Source organism: Mesoplodon densirostris, chromosome 15 (genome assembly GCF_025265405.1).
Source record: "Mesoplodon densirostris isolate mMesDen1 chromosome 15, mMesDen1 primary haplotype, whole genome shotgun sequence".
Lineage (NCBI taxonomy): Eukaryota > Metazoa > Chordata > Mammalia > Artiodactyla > Ziphiidae > Mesoplodon > Mesoplodon densirostris.
The window spans coordinates 19,706,522-19,719,498 of NC_082675.1; the positions used below are offsets into that span (position 1 = coordinate 19,706,522).

At 40.5% G+C, this 12,977-nt stretch overlaps 1 protein-coding gene across 4 annotated transcripts in view; it reads left to right on the forward strand.

Annotated features, from left to right (window-relative positions):
* Positions 1 to 12,977, forward strand: part of GRK3 (G protein-coupled receptor kinase 3) — a 119,838-nt gene that overhangs the window by 23,898 nt on the left and 82,963 nt on the right. The gene's annotated exons all lie outside the window — the stretch shown is intronic.

Below are 12,977 nucleotides of genomic sequence, written 5' to 3' on the forward strand. Positions count from 1 at the left end.
CAAAGGATTGGGTACTTGGAAACCAGAAAGAAGCTCTCTTTGGACCCGTGTCTGAGGTCCTCAGCTTCTCTCACTGATCTTGTACGTTCCGTGATCACAGGGGGTTGGCATGTGTCTTCATAAACCTCACCCCGCTCTTGTGTCTGCTTCCAAAGTGTGGGGCTGGCTTACTTGATCAGTTCTCATGGGTTTATGGGTTTTGTTTGCTGCTCACTGTTGTCAGTTCCACATCAATTTCCCTTATTCCTGTGGCTCCATTTGGAATCTCTACTTAGCTGGTCACCAGAACTCCCCCTGTTATGTACACAGAGCTCATGGACCCATGCCCACCTCTGGCCAGTGCTGGTCTCAGCCTATGCAGATGTGTGGTTGTGTAGGAGTGCTCTGTGGTGACCGCAGTTAGTGCCCTAGAGAAATTAGGACTGGATAGGAATTGCTTTAGTGGGAATTTCAAGACCCACAAAGAAATGAGACACTGTATTCTCACCTGCCTTCTGAAAAACTGGCAGTTTGTTTAAAGGTGACTATCGGCTGGGTTAGATGAGAGCTGTTGTCCACCTGTTTTTTTTTTCCCCATTCCCCAAAATCAGTTCCCACTGTCCAGAAATTTCCTAAACAATCTTTTGTCCTTGAGGCTAAGATTCATCATTTGGCCTGTCATCTGGCTCTGTTGTTAACTTGCCCACAGTGATGTAATAAGCAGATCATGCTAGAGTTTTTCCATGAAATCAGCATAGCTGAATACAAGAGACCAGGAAGTCTCTTTGCATCTTGTTTGCCTCCCACAACTGCTCAGAGAAGGTTTGCGGAGGAACTGTGTCTGATTTTTTTAATTAACTTAATACTAGAGGATTACTCTGTTAAAATTTCAAGAAATTAAAGTCTTCCTAAAGTTTCCTGGAACTCTGCTTCTGCATGTAGTTCTGTTTCCATGATTCGTAGACACAGGCTGGGACTTTCCTGGCGGTCCAGTTGTTAAGACTCTGCGCTTCCACTGCAAGGGGCATGGGTTCGCTCCCTGGTCAGGGAGCTAAGATTCCCGCATGCTACACAGCACAGCAAAAAAGAAAAAAAAATTTCCATAGACAGAGGCTGACTGATCCCTTTGAGACTGAATATTCTTAGAGTTAATTCTGGGCCGCCCTTCTGTGTACAGGTAAGGAGGTGTAGACCCAGGCTGATGAAGTGACTTGTTCTGATCTGACGTTCTCCTTCTCTGATAATTCTTTAAAGGCTCTTGGAAAGGAAACCATGACTGTAAAATACTGTAAAAAATCACCCGGTAAAAACTGGAGAGATTTTTTGTTTTTTTAGAAAGAGTTACAGTGATCTCCTTTGTTCAAGGAAAGCAGAAACTGGTGCGGAAAGTCTTTGGAAGTTTGTGAACCACTTTTTGTCACAAAGTAGCCGTCTATGAAGGTGGTCTTCTGTAGATGTGGCTTCTGTGATAACCCACAAAATACAGTGGTCAAAGGGCGGCTGGCGTGCTCTGGAGAAGCAGATGAAGAGTAGCCCGTCCGTTCTGAGGACGACATGGGGAGAGCCCTTAGCCACATGGAAACGTTTCATCCTGAGCATCAGGATTTGGTGGGGGAACAGATTTGGCTTTCATCTCATCCTTTATTGCTGCTTCTCGTTGCTTTCATGGTGTTTGGTTACCTGCCATCTATATAAATGCTCTCCTTTGCTTCTGATTTTGTACTGAAAAGCAGAAAATAAAACTAGCCTGATAACAAGATTGAGAAACTCTGTATCTTTGGGAGGGAAGGCAGAAAAGGAATTCTTTATTGGTTACTTAAATTTTTAAAAATATTTTACAGCTTTGTTGAGATATATTTGAGATCACATAAAATTCACCCATTTTGAGTATACAGTTCAGTGGGTTCTCGTGCATTCAGAGTTGCGTGACCATCAACCAGTCTCATCACAGAACATTTTCAACACCCCAGAAAGAAACTCCACACCCATCAGCAGTCCCTCTCCATTCTCCCCCTCTCCCCAACCCCTAAGTACCACTAATTTAGTTTCTGCCTCTGTGGATTTGCCCGTGTTGGACACGCCACATAAACAGCATCATAAGAAGAGCTAACACCTATCCTTCTCAAACTCTTCCAAAATATAGCAGAGAGAGGAACACTCCAAAACTCATTCTATGAGGCCACCATCACCCTGATACCAAAATCAGACAAAGATGTCACAAAGAAAGAAAACTACAGGCCAATATCACTGATGAACATAGATACGAAAATCCTCAACAAAATACTAGCAAACAGAATCCAACAGCACATTAAAAGGATCATACACCATGATGAAGTGGGGTTTATCCCAGGAATGCAAGGATTCTTCAATATACGCAAATCAATCAATGTGATACACCATATTAACAAATTGAAGGAGAAAAATCATATGATCATCTCAATAGATGCAGAGAAAGCTTTCGACAAAATTCAACACCCTTTTATGATAAAAACCCTCCAGAGAGTAGGCATAGAGGGAACTTTCCTCAACATAATAAACGCCATATATGACAAACCCACAGCCAACATCGTCCTCAATGGTGAAAAACTGAAAGCATTTCCACTAAGATCAGGAACAAGACAAGTTTGCCCACTCTCACCACTCTTATTCAACCTAGTTTTGGAAGTTTTAGCCACAGCAATCAGAGAAGAAAAGGAAATAAAAGGAATCCAAATTGGAAAAGAAGAAGTAAAGCTGTCACTGTTTGCAGATGACATGATACTATACATAGAGAATCCTAAAGATGCTACCAGAAAACTACTAGAGCTAATCAATGAATTTGGTAAAGTAGCAGGATACAGAATTAATACACAGAAATCTCTTGCATTCCTATACACTAATGATGAAAAATCTGAAAGTGAAATTAAGAAAACATTCCCATTTACCATTGCAACAAAAAGAATAAAATATCTAGGAATAAACCTACCTAAGGAGACAGAAGACCTGTATGCAGAAAATTATAAGACACTGATGAAAGAAATTAAAGATGATACAAACAGATGGAGAGATATACCATGTTCTTGGATTGGAAGAATCAACATTGTGAAAATGACTGTACTACCCAAAGCAATCTACAGATTCAATGCAATCCCTATCAAACTACCACTGGCATTTTTCACAGAATTTGAACAAAAAATTTCACAATTTGTATGGAAACACAAAAGACCCCGAATAGCCAAAGCGATCTTGAGAAAGAAAAACAGACCTGGAGGAATCAGGCTCCCTGACTTCAGACTATACTACAAAGCTACAATAATCAAGACAGTATGGTACTGGCACAAAAACAGAAATATAGATCAATGGAACAGGATAGAAAGCCCAGAGATAAAACCATGCACATATGGTCACCTTATCTTTGATAAAGGAGGCAAGAATATACGGTGGAGAAAAGACAGTCTCTTCAATAAGTGGTGCTGGGAAAACTGGACAGCTATATGTAAAAGAATGAAATTAGAACACTCCCTAACACCATACATAAAAATAAACTGAAAATGGATTAAAGACCTAAATGTAAGGCCAGACACTATCAAACTCTTAGAGGAAAACATAGGCAGAACACTCTATGACATAAATCATAGCAAGATTCTTTTTGACCCACCTCCTAGAGAAATGGAAATAAAGACAAAAATAAACAAATGGGCCCTAATGAAACTTAAAAGATTTTGCACAGCAAAGGAAACCATAAACAAGACGAAAAGACAACCCTCAGAATGGGAGAAAATATTTGCAAATGAAGCAGCTGACAAAGGATTAATCTCCAAAATTTACAAGCAACTCATGCAACTCAATATCAAAACAACAAACAACCCAATCCAAAAATGGGCAGAAGACCTAAATAGACATTTCTCCAAAGAAGATATACAGATTGCCAACAAACACATGAAAGAATGCTCAACATCATTAATCATTAGAGAAATGCAAATCAGAACTACAGTGAGGTATCATCTGATGCTGGTCAGAATGGCCATCATCAAAAAATCTAGAAACAATAAATGCTGGAGAGGGTGTGGAGAAAAGGGAACCCTCTTGCACTGTTGGTGAGAATGTAAATTGATACAGCCAGTATGGAGAACAGTATGGAGGTTCCTTGAAAAACTAAAAATAGAACTACCATAGGACCCAGCAATCCCACTACTGGGCATAAACCTTGAGAAAACCATAATTCACAAAGAGTCATGTACCAAAATGTTCATTACAGCTCTATTTACAATCGCCAGGACATGGAAGCAACCTAAGTGTCCATCAACAGATGAATGGATAAAGAAGATACGGCACATATATACAATGGAATAGTACTCAGCCATAAAAAGGAACGAAATTGAGTTATTTGTAGTGAGGTGGATGGACCTAGAGTCTGTCATACAGAGTGAAGTAAGTCAGAAAGAGAAAAACAAATACCGTATGCTAACACATATATATGGAATCTAAAAAAATGGTCATGAAGAACGTAGGGGCAAGACGGGAATAAAGATACAGACCTACTGGAGAATGGACTTGAGGAAACTGGGAGGGGGAAGTGTAAGCTGGGACGAAGTGAGAGAGTGGCATGGACATATATACACTACCAAATGTAAAATAGCTAGCTAGTGGGAAGCAGCTGCATAGCACAGGGAGATCAACTGGGTGCTTTGTGACCACCTAGAGGGGTGGGATAGGGAGGGTGGGAGGGAGGGAGATTCAAGAGTGAAGAGATATGGGGACATACGTATATGTATAAGTGATTCACTTTGTTATAAAGCAGAAACTAACACACCATTGTAAAGCAATTATACTCCAATAAAGATGTTAAAAAAAAACGGCATCATATAACACGTGACCTTTTGCATCTGGCTTCTCTCAACATAATGTTTTCAGGGTTCATCTACGTTGTAGCGTGTGTATCAGTACTGCCTGCCTTTCTGTACCTGATAATATTTCCATGTATGGCTATGCCACATTTCATTTCTCCATTCGTCCGCCGACTGTTTCCAGTTTTTGGCTCTCATGAATAACGCCGCTAGGAGAAGAAGGTGTTTTTTAATGTGTAATTTGAGCAAGTGGTTCCGTGTTATTAACACGCCCTGGGGTGTGTGTGTTACAGGCCTGCCCTCCCCTGCAGCTCTAGTTCCCGTCTCTGAAATGCATTGAGGATTCTGTTTGAGGATTCTGTCTTCCTTTGTGTTTTCTGCTCCCACTCTCCCTCCTGTAACCCCATTCCCATCTGCCATCCCCACTCCCCCTACCCCCCCAGTCACACGTGCAAGCCCCAGACCTTTTTTTCTGTTGTGATTAAACTGTCACCTGAAGCTGCCTCCAGGAGCCTCTGGTCTGAGCCCCTAGTGGCATTAACGTGGCCCTTGTCCTGTTAACTTCAGCCTCACAGATTTTCCCCCACTGAGAACAGCTTTGCTGGGCACTGAGGGTCTGTGACTTCCTTCTCAATTAGGCCGTTAAAAAACTGAAACATGGTTTAGATAAATAAATAACTCCTCCTTCCCTTCCTCCCGACTCTGAGCTTGGAGCTGGCGAGCTGACTGGGGAGAAGGTCACAGGATGGGGGCTGGGGGATGGGGAGAGAGGACAAGGTAATGGTGCCTGACAGGGATCTGTAATTACACGTGGACAGAGCTCTACACTGAACGTGTCTGGTCCCTCCTTTGCTCCGAGGAGTTCCCGTTTTCTGGCTCGTGTGACAGGTGGGGCAGAGCGGAAGGTGGACCAAGGTTGCAGTGGCTTTGTCTGACTCTCTAGGTCTGTGACGTCCTCCTTCAAGCACACCCCTCTTCCCCACTGTCTCCCCATCTCTTCCCTCCGCCCCTTTCCGTGACTGTCTCCCTGTGTTTCCACCTTGTTGCTTTTCTGTGGTCCCTCTGTTTCTCTTTCACCCTCTACCTGTCTCCTCCTTTTGTCTCCTTCCAAACCTTCCAGCATCCCCCATGCTGCGGTTGGCGCATGGTTTGGGGGATTGCCCTCCAACGCGGGCTGTAGCCGACTTGCCAAACTGCTTTGTGAAACGAAAAATGTAGAAATCTTTCATTTACTTGGCCTCTGAGGCTTCGCTGGGGTGGCGGGCAATTGGCAGGTCTGTTGGCTACACCCCACGCTGGTCGTTGTTTCATATTCTTAGCTATAAAAGTGGGGATACAAATGGTACCTACTTCATAAGGCCGTAGTGAGGATCCAGCAGGAAATGGATGCGAAGCCCTGAACACAGTGATTGATTCTCAGCAGATGCTCAATGAATGAAATCTCTTAAATGAAATCGTTCATTATAAAAATTTTTAGTCCTGGGTAAAAATGGACCAGAATAATGAGTCCCCATGCATATACATCACCCAGATTCGATATGTTTCAACATTTTATGTACCTGCTTTGTCCATCCCCTCTTTTTGTGGTTGCCTGAATATTTTAAAGCAATTAGCAAACCCCTCATAGCATTTCAGCCCTATGCGCATCTCTAAAAAATCTGAATGTTTTCTCATACAACCTTAATACCTTTATCCCAGCCAATGAAAATGATGATTCTTACTTTAATACTGAGTCCATATTCAGGTTTTTCTGATTAACTTAAAAATGTCCTTTTACTCTTGTGTTTTTTGAATCAGGATCCAAATATTGTTCTTGTATTGTAATTGGTAATAGCATCCCATTAATCTAGAACAGTCCCCCACCCCACCCCCACCCCCAGGTAATTGACGTATTGAAGAAACTGGGCTGGCTGTATTGTAGAGTGTTCCACATTCTGAATTTCTCTGTTTGCTTTCTCGTGGTGTAATTTAAATTGCACTTCTGCTTCCTAAATTTCCCGTGAACTGAAAGCCAGCTCCAACAGCTGGATTAGCATGTTAGGTTCGGATATTGTAGCAAGAGGCACATGACACGTAGGTGCCGCTCTGCCGTCACTACTATAAAGTGGGCTCAGGTGCAGTCAGCTCTCCGGCTCCTCATTCAGCTGTCGTCTGCCATTCGTTTCATTTTCACTGACGATCTCTGCATAACTCGATTATTTTATTAGGAAGTTACGAAGCAGTAAGTTTGCTAATCATGCCATTCCTTCCACGTTGAATGCTTTTACTCATCCACTTGAGCTATATATTTGCCTGTAAAGACAGTGAGGTGCGGTTGGCAGATTTCTACGACATCTCCCATGACTTTTATAAATTTATTTATTTATTTATTTATTTATTTATTTATTTATGGCTGTGTTGGGTCTTCGTTTCTGTGCGAGGGCTTTTCTCTAGTTGCGGCGAGTGGGGCACTCTCTTCATCGCGGTGTGTGGGCCTTTCACTGTCGCGGCCTCTCTTGTTGGGGAGCACAGGCTCCAGACGCGCAGGCTCAGTAGTTGTGGCTCACGGGCCTAGTTGCTCCGCGGCATGTGGGATCTTCCCAGACCAGGGCTCGAACCCGTGTCCCCTGCATTGGCAGGCAGATTCTCAACCACTGCGCCACCAGGGAAGCCCCTCCCATGACTTTTAAAAGCCTCCAGGTGTTACTCCCAGGGGTAACCCGCTGAAAGAGATTTTGCAGATATAATTAAGGTTGTGTTCTGGGTGGGCTGAATTTGCTCACACCAGCCCTTTAAAAGCAGAGAATGTCCTCAGGCCGGCAGCAGAAGTGAGAGAGATTGAAGCAGGAGAAAGGTGGGACGCACCCTTGCTGACTTTGCAGGTGGAGGGGGCCCCATGAGAAGGATTGTGAGTGTTGTCTAGGAGCTGAGGGTGACCCCTCCTCCTTGGCAGGCAGCAAGGGAACAGGGAGGGACCTCAGTCCTACAGCCGTCGGAACTGCATTCTGCCAACAACATGAATGAGTTTGGGAGCAGATTCCTCCCTGGAGACTCTAGATAAGAACCCAGGTTGCCAACACCTTGATTCTGGCTTTGTGAGCCCCTAAGCAGAAAACCCAGCAGAGCCTAGTTCTGACCTCCAGAACTAGGAGGTATTTATTAATGGTGTTTTTAAGTCACTGAGTTTGTGGATATTTGTTACACAGCAATAGAAGACTAATAGAGCAGGATCAATGCTTAACTTCTTTGTTTTTAATTGCCGGTTTCCAGAATAAAAAAGGTTAAGTAAATGACAGCTGCCTTTATCTTCCTCATCTTTACATAGAAATCATATGTCTTAACGGACATCAATTAAGTTGATTCCTAATTTGCTGTCAGTAAAACTTACTCATTTAGATATTGACAAATGTCCTCGGTTTGGCTCATTGAAAGAATGGTTTTAAAGGGATACTGGTTATCAAATAGACAGTAAAATCAATTTGTCGGTTAAAATCAATTTGTATGGTTAAGATGTTTTGCTACCATTTTCTTCTGTGATATACTGAAATAATTTCATCATATGCAAGTGGGGCACATAACATTTGATAAATGCCATCTGTCTGTTGACAATCTACTCACTTCTCTGACTGCATACCCTCTCCTGTTAGAGAAGGATGTTTCCGATTATAAGGAGACTCCAAAATAGATGCTTAATTCATGAAGTATGCAAATGTTACTCTCATATATAAAGAACATCATAGTTAAGGTAGTATGACGTCACATCATTATTGCCACGGGAGACATTTCATTTTCTCACACTGACTTCAGAGCTTAATCCAGAGTCTGAATATTAATCTTTTTGAATTCATGTGAGAATTGGTGTCTTTGAAACATGGTTTTGGTCAAAACAAAATTTTGCAACTTTTACTCTTTTAAAAACAGCTTTATCGAGGCATGATATTACATGTTATAAAATTCACTCATTATGAGTGTATCATTTGATGAGTTTTAGTAAACTCTGAGTTGTGCAGCCAGCACCACAGTCTAATTTTAAAACATTTCCATGTCTCAAAGAGACACCCTGTGCCCACTTGTAGTCACTTCCTGCTCCCATCCCCAGGCAACCAATAATCTGCTTTCTGTCTCTATAGTAATTTGCCTTTTCTGAACATTTCATATGAGTGGAATCTTACAGGCTGTAGACTGTTAGTCTCTTGCATATGGCTTCTCTCATTTAACATAAGGTTTTGGAGGTTGATCCACGTTGTGTGTTCGGTCTCTCGTTCCCTTTTGTTGCTGAATAATATTCCATTATATGGATAGACCACATTTTGTTTATCCCTTCGCCAGTTGATGGACCTTTGAATGATTCCCACTTTTGGTCTACTACAAACGAGGCTGCTGTGTTCACATTCACGTACAAGTGTGGATGTATGTTTTCATTTCTGCTGGGTATGTAAGTAGGAGTGGAATTGCTGAGCTGTATGGTGAATTCCTGTTTAACTTTTTAAGGAATCACTAATTGCTTTCTGAGTTATACTATATTTACATTCTCACCATCATTTTATGAGAGTTCCAGGTTTGCCATAGCCTCATCCACACTTGCTGTTGTCTTTTTGATTCTAGCCTTCCAAGTGGGTATGAAGTGGTGCTTCATTGGGGTCTTGATTTGCATTTCCCTAACAGTTAGTGATATTGGACATGTTTGTGGTGATTAGCCATTCTTATATCTTCTTTCGTGAAATGTCTATTTAAATCTTATGCCCATTTAAAAAATTGACTGTCTTTATTTATGTTATTTATCATATGTATAATTTACAAATACTTCCTCCTAGTCAGTGGCTTCATTTTCATTTTCTTCACGGTGACTTTTGAAGTACAGAAGGTTTTAATTTTGAAGTCCAGTTTACAAATTCTTAGAATGAATTTTGGTGTCTTATCTAAGAATTTTTTTGCCTAACTGAATTCCCCCCAAATTTTTTTCTCTTTTTCTTCTAGAAGTTTTAGCATTTTAGCTCTTAGGTCTTTGTTTGATTTTTGAGTTGTCATGTATAATGTGAGGTCAGGGTCTAAATTCATCTTTTTTTGCATGTGGCTATCTAGTTGTCTGAAAAAAGTTTGTTTTTTTGTTTGAAGAAAAAAAAACGTTTTCTTCCCCCATTGGATTGTCTTGGCACCTTTGTTGAAAATTAATTGACCATGAATTTAAGGACTTATTTCTGGACTCTCAGTTTTGTTCTGTTGATGTATATGTCTGTTCTTATGCTGGTTCCACACTGTCTTGATTACTGTAGCTTTATAGTAAGTTTTGAAATCAGGAAATAAAAATCTTCTCACCTCATTCTTTTTTTTTTTCTTTTCTAAAATTGTTTTTGGCTCTTCTGGATCTTTTGCATTTTCATATGAATTTTAGCATCAGTTTTTCAATTTCTGCCAAAAAAACCCCCCCAAAAAACCTACTCAGATTTTGGTAGGGATTTTGTTGAATCTCTAGATTTGGAGACAACTGTCATTTTAACAACATTAAGTCTTCCAATCCATGAATGAAATGTCTCTACAAGTTGTTTATGTCGTCCCTAATTTCTCTCAGCAGTGCTTTGTAGTTTTCAGTCTTATATGTCTTCTTAAATTTATTCACAATTATTTTAATGTTTTTGATGCTATTATGGATGAAATTGTTTCTTTAATTTCATATTTGGTTGTTCATTGCTAGTACACAGAAATAGAATTGGTTTTTGTATGGTGATCATGTATCCTACAATCTTGCTGAACTAATTTATTAGTTCTAGTAGATTTGTGTATGTGTGTATGTTTGTGAGTTCTTTAGGATTTTCTACATGTAAGATCCTGTCTCTGAATAAAAACAAATTTACTCCTTTCCAGTCTGGTGCCTTTTCTTTTCAATTTTTACTTTTCACTTTGATTTCTTAAATATTTATTAATGTTGGTCTCAAACGTATTTAGCATGATTTCAAAGAACATTCGGGTTGAAAGAATGTATAAATTATATTTGGCATTTGGGGCTAAGGCATAAAAAATATACTTGCCATGGACTTTGGAAAAAAATTATGTTTCATTATAAAAAGGATACATTGGAAAGACAGAAATTGCTACCTTACAAAGTTCTTTTTAAAAGGATTTTCTGAGCAGGCCTGTAGAAAGAAAGATGGACACAGACATGACATAGAGACCTCTTTTTTAAATTTGGTAATTATATTCAAAATACAGGACCACAGAAGTACTGAAAAAAAAATAAGCAACACAGAAGAAAACATTTTAGGATTACTTTTTTGTCAGTTTTCAAGGAACAAAGTTACCAACCTATTTTATGATTATAAAATTATTGCTTGAAGTGCTTTGTGCTTCAAAACATGGTAGATGGCTAAAATCTGCAAATACTTACCACTGTGCAACTTCTGACCTGAAGACCAGAGTTAAATGATAGCACATCGAGCCCTTTTGCATGTGGTCATAGAGAGGGAAATCTTAACCCGGGAACCCCCCTTCAGGCTTTGTTTTCTCTTTTGTTTCCACCTTGTTTGGAAGAGTTTGTTTGCAGGGCCTTCCCCAGACAAACAGCCTCCCTGATTGACAGTCCCAGACGGCCGGGGTCCCACCCTGTCTAATGTGTAAAACTTCCTCCAGCTGAGAGCCACCAGCCCCAAAAGATGGGAAAACCTGGGGCCCCATTCAACTCCACATCAATTATCCATGCCTTTATGGAGACTTCTAGTGAGGGAAAGAGTTAAAGATGCATTTAAACTTTCAAACAGCAGAGGTAAACACTTGATTAAGCACGGCTAATTGGATTTTCAATTGAAGAGGCCAGGCAGCAGCAGGCAAGGAACCCACAGAAATGATGGACACAGATTCTGCACACTTTCAACTTGCGTCTCTAAACAGAAATGCCGCCTAGAGAGGAAAGACACTGAAGAAGAGGGAAAGGCTGTTAGTCCAAACCCCACTGGCAGGCAGTCCTTTGGGCTGACTCCTTATCTGTGTTGGCTCCCACAAGCCTGGGTATTGGTGCCCCGGGTTGGAGACGCCACCTGCCCTGCCACGCAGCCTCTGCGGCTCTGAAAACTGGGGACATCTGAGAAAATTGTGGCAGCTTTCAAAGAGAGTAAAAAGGCTTAAACCAGTCCTATGAGAAATTTAGTTGTCTTTTTTGTTTGTTTGTTTATTTTAAACCAATTTATTTGGGCTGGTTTTCCTTTTACAAGACATCTTTCAGATTCTAAGATCAGCCATGATTATCTCTTCCCAGAAAAATTCAGAAAAGGTACACTTTTACTGGAATGGCACAATCCTTTAACATTTGCTAATCACTAGAACTATAGGAACCCTGGCATGTGACCACCAGACCCCTGATCTGCAGGCTGGCAACTCTCTCTCTGATCTTTTAGGTGGTTGCTATTTAATTTTCCCTGAGCTCTTCTGAGCCCGCGGTTGATGGGAATTACTATTGGTTTAAGACAGTGATGGCCACCTGTGTACTAAACTAGTGTTTTCTATGCTAGTTAAAATAATGTGACCAAGTTTGCCTATTCCCCAAAAAGCAGAGCCTGAATAGGAGGTAAGCACTTCACAACTGCTATTTTCTGTCTGTCACCAGGAAAAGTTAGTGGGGAAATGAGCATGCATCTGGGTTTTTTTTTTAATTGAAGTATAGTTGATAGAATGTTGTGTTAGTTTCAGGTATACAGCGAAGTGATTCAGTTATACATATATATATTCTTTTTCAGATTCTTTTCCATTATAGGTTATTACAAGATATTGAATGTAGTTCCCTGTGCTATATAGTAGGTCCTTGTTGTTTATCTATTTTATATATAATGGTGTGTATCTGTTAATCCCAAACTCCTAATTTATCCCTCCCCACCTTTCTCCTTCGGTAACCATAAGTTTGTATTCTATGTCTGTGAGTCTGTTTCTGTTTTGTAAATCAGTTCATTTGTATCATTTTTTTAGATTCCACGTATAAGTGATATCATATAATATTTGTCTCTCTCTGTCTGACTCACTTCACTTAGTATGATAATCTCTAGATCCATCCATGTTGCTGCAAATGGCATCATTTCATTCTTTTTTATAGTTGCATAATATACCATTGCGTATATATTGATATATACCACATCATCTTTATCCATTCATCTGTGGATGGACATTTAGGCTGCTTCCATGTCTTGGCTATTGTAAATAGTGCTGGAGTTT